This window comes from Miniopterus schreibersii (assembly GCF_964146895.1).
Source record: "Miniopterus schreibersii genome assembly, chromosome: 1".
In the NCBI taxonomy this organism is placed as follows: Eukaryota; Metazoa; Chordata; class Mammalia; order Chiroptera; family Miniopteridae; genus Miniopterus; species Miniopterus schreibersii.
Genome location: NC_138101.1, coordinates 19,038,640 through 19,043,274, shown reverse-complemented (window position 1 = coordinate 19,043,274; position 4,635 = coordinate 19,038,640). Strand labels below are relative to the sequence as shown.

The window sequence follows — 4,635 nt, the reverse complement described above, 5'->3', positions numbered from 1 at the left end:
CCCAAGAAATTACCTGAGATCTTGATTGAGAGGTGAGGTCCATGTTTGCGTAGCTAGATAGTCATGGTGTGAGAATAAATTAGTTTTTTCTCTCTTGTCTATTCTGTTTTATACCAATTACTAAAGACGCAATGAGTATTGATAAGTTACTGTTCTTCTGGCTCTGCTGCAGGCTGGGATTTCTAGCCACGAAGCCAGCAAGTGAGAGTCCATAACAAAGTTGGGGGAAGATGGAACCTTCCTTTTATTATTGCTTGCATGGACAAAGGCTTTGGAATTGCAAAGGAAGCTAGATGCTTTTACTGGCTGGCAGAAAATGAAGCAAGTACTGTTTTCTGCATTTCAATAAATTCAGTAGGATGAGTAAAAACATGTATCTAATTTCTTCAGGGTTATTGAGAACTTACCAGTTACTTACACTGAACTAGACAAACTGGAAGATGCAAACTGGAACTTTGGCTATAATGCTTACTTACATGTATGAGGACAGAGGTGAGCACACAGGGATGGAAGAAAGCTGTTGTGAAGTAGCACTTAAAGCTGATGGAACAAAACAACAGTTATTATACTGTAGCAGGCAGGTTTTGGTTGCTTCACATTTCTCTAGTATTTTAGAAGCATGGACCTATGTAGCAACCAGAAGACTGCCTTACGAGCATCCTTATACTCTAGGTGAAGGACAATGACATTCTCATAATAAGAATTACCATGTTATGGAATTGTTCTGCCCTCCTGTTCTCTAGTACATCCCCAGGGAGCCTTTAAAACTATTATTATGGCACTTATAATACACTGTTATATCAATATATTTTCTTGTTTCCCTTAATTGACAGCCAACTGGATTAGGACATATAATGCGGTGTTAATTTTTGAAGGCCCAGTATATGTTTAATCCTTAACACATACAAGGCAGTCAAAATAAGTGTGAATGAAGAATACTACCATATACTACCACTTTTGTTGTGATATTTTCTAATAAATGTTTAGACTACATGTTTATGAAAACAACATTTAAAAAAGAATTATATCAACATAGATGAATTTTCTTCCAGAAATAATTTTTGAAGCACACTTTTAAACAAATTTAATCCTTTATCAATTTTTTTATGCAGTTACAATTTTTCACTTTGCCCTGTTCTTTTACCTTTTTATGGGAACAATGGCTTTACTTGCACCTTCAGAAAAAAAACAAACACACTATTTAATATTATTATTGTCTAATTATTACCAATTATACCCCTTGGCCATTCTTAGTCTGGGAAAATGGCACAAATTTGTCAAGAATATTTTTATTTGTTTTCAATAGTATCAATTTTTACCATTGGCAAAAATCAATAATCGCTGATGTTTTAACAAAGGTCCGTTTCATTTAGGCTCAGGCACTAAATTTTCTAAAATTTATCTGGGTAATATCACTCTTACATAGCTGAAACTATTCTTCATCTCTTTTTCAGAGCATGGTACGGCCATGCATCCAGTCACATAAACAAAAAATAAGCATCATTCTTTCTGCTTTCTTCTGACTCTAACTCTCTTATCTAATCTGTCACTAAATCTCTTGGACTTTACCTTTGAAGTATATAGGTAAGCCCATCCTTTATAGCTAGCTATAACTTTGCCACATAAGCACCCATAATATTTTGGCTAAATTACTGTAATAGTCCACTTTTTTATCTCCTCCTCTATTCATTCCACTCACTTTACACTGAACTCAGTCTTTTTTTGTTTTGTTTTGTTTTGTTTTGTTTTCCCCGAAAGAGTTCAACTTAACACACTTCAAAGATTCTGAAATGTCAGTTGCTATCAATCATATCTGAACTGCTATACATTGTAGAATATGAAGAAAAAAAGCCTAAATGAAATGCATTACTTGAATTTCATGTAAGAACACCGTTAAGGATAGTTCTCACTGCTTTTCATAAGGTATTTTTCTGATGACTTAAGAGATCATTTTGTTTCTGGTTTTAATGTCAATAATAGGTGTGCATATAGGTGAATGAGGGGAATCAAAGTTTTGCCACCCCAAAATATGTCTTTTGGTATATTGATTTTAAGCTGGTTATTAAAAATCAAAAGAGTCAGAAAGAACCATTGACCCCCACCACCACCCCTTGTCTTCCTAAAGGAATTTAGATTAAAAAATCTGTTTAGAGGAAGGGAGCATCATCTTCCCATTATAATATAAACTAAATGTGGCAGTTGAGGAGAAATCCAGCAAAGCCTATTTGTTAGACTTACCTGTGTTCTATTGTTTCCAGGTGGTTGAGCAAGAATATTTTTTACCACATGTTTGCCCTTTCTTATTTACCTATAAATTGTCTCTGTCTCCTTAGCCCAGAATAGCCTATAACCCTCAACTGCCCAATGCCCCCTTGGTCTCATATTCTAATGGCGCACCTTTATGTACATCTGTAATAAATTTTGGACATTTTCTCCTGTTAACCTGTCTCATGTTAATTTGATTACTAGCCAGTCTAGAATTTAGAAAGCAGGAGGAGATTCTCCTACATCAACCACCTAGGAGTCGAGCTGTAAGAAGAAACAACCTCTTCTCTTCCTCTCTGCTATCTTCTTGACAGCCACAAAGCAGCAACCATGTGTGAGTGCATCTCAATTCATGTAGGACCGGCTGGTGTCCAGATTGGCAGTGCCTGCTGGGAGCCCTACTACTTGAAACATGGCGTTCAGCCCCATCGCCAGATGCCAAATGACAAGACTATTAGGGGAAGAAGGTTGGAAGAGGAAGATGACTCCTTCAACACCTTCTTCAGTGAGGCAGACCCTGGCAAGCATGTGCCCAGGGCAGTATTTGTAGACCTAGAGCCCACAGTCATGGATGAAATTTGCACTGGTACCTACCACCAGCTATTCCACCCTGAGCAGATCATCACAGGCAAGGAAGATGCTGCCAATAACTAGGCTCATGGGCATTATACCATTGGCAAGGAGATTGTTGACCTAGTCTTGGACCTAATTCTGAAACTGGCCAACCAGTACACAGGTCTTCAGAGCTTCTTGTGTTTCCAAAGCTTTTGTAGAGGAACTGGTTCTGGATTCACTTCCCTGCTGGCTGATGGAACATCTCTCTGTTGACTATGGCAAGAAGTCTAAGCTGGAGTTCTCCAGATACCCAGCCCCCCAGGTTTCCACAGCTGTAGTTGGGTCCTACAACTCCATCCTCACCACCCACACCACCCTGGAACATTCTGATTGTGCCTTCATTGTTGACAATGAGGCCATCTACAATATCCGTTGTAGAAATCTCAATATTGAGCTCCCAACTTATACTAACCTAAATAGGTTGATAAGTCAATTTGTGACCTCCATCACTGCTTCCCTCAGATTTCATGGATCCCTGAATGTTGATCTGACCAAATTCCAAATCAGCCCAGTGCCCTATTCCCAAATCTACTTCTCTCTGGCCATACATGCCCCTGTCATCTCTGCAAACAAAACCTACCAGGAGTTACTTTCTCTACCAGAGATCAGCAATACATGCTTTGAGTCAGCCAACTAAATGGTGAAACGTGACCCTTACCATGGTAAATACATGGCTTGCTGCCTGTTGTACCATGGTGATGTGGTTTCCAAAGATGTCAGTGCTGCCATTGCCACCATGAAGACCAAGTGTGCCATCCAGTCTGTGGACTGGTGCCCTACTGGCTTCAAAGTCAGCATTAGTTACCAGCATTCCACAGTGGTACCTGGTGGAGACTTGGCCAGAGTACAGCGAACTGTGTGCATACTGAGCAACACCACAGCTGTTGTGGAGGCCTGGGCTCACCTGGACCACAAGTTTGACCTGATATACATTAAGTGTGCCTTTGTTCACTGGGTGAGGGCATGGAAGGAGGAGAGTTTTCTGAGGCCCATGAGGACAAGGCTGCCCTTGAGAAGAATTATGAGGAAGGTGGTGTGGATTGAGTGATACATATTCAATAAATGATTTTTGACAAAACGAAGTTAGAAAAGAAGGCAGGGAAGAATAAATTAAAGAAAGGGAAAGGTGGGAAGGGAGGTAAAAATAAGGGAATACAAATGGAAAGAAGTAATAAAGAATCAAAGGAAGGAAGAAATGGACAGACACTGAGATCACAAATATGGAGATAGAAAATCACACACTTTCATATCTGAAGCTTATCTTTGGATCTAAAATTTTAGAAAATGTTGATAGGCTGTTGGTAAATATACTTAAAACTTCTATCCTTTCATCTTGAAGAGAATATGGGGTCTTGTGGGCACTGCTGTTGGAGCTGTGTCTACAGTATTTGATTGGATTCCCTAGGAACAGACTCTGAAATGAATACTTTCACACAAATGGTTTACTGAGGAGGGACAAACGAGATATACTTGTAAGAAACTGAGGAAAGAAACACTGGACAGAGGCTATCCATTAATATCCAACTGAGGCCTCAGCCAATCACAACAGGAAGTTCTGGAGCTGTGATATTCCTTCAAAGTCCATGGGGCTGGTTCCGTACATTCCCCATCCAGATATTGACCACATGCTGACTCTGGGAGGGAAATAATCTTGGGTTAGGCTCCTTGAGAGTGAGTGCAACTCTTAGTGCAGCTGATATTCCCTTGTTTAGGTGATAGATGTGTCAACCCTGATGAGGATATTTGGACAGAGGA

At 39.6% G+C, this 4,635-nt stretch overlaps 1 pseudogene across 1 annotated transcript; it reads left to right on the top strand.

Annotated features, from left to right (window-relative positions):
• Positions 1–2,595: 2,595 nt before the first annotated feature.
• Positions 2,596–3,924, top strand: LOC308558716 (tubulin alpha-1B chain pseudogene; annotated as a pseudogene). Its single transcript has one exon. The product of its transcript is annotated as a tubulin alpha-1B chain pseudogene (transcript).
• Positions 3,925–4,635: the final 711 nt, after the last annotated feature.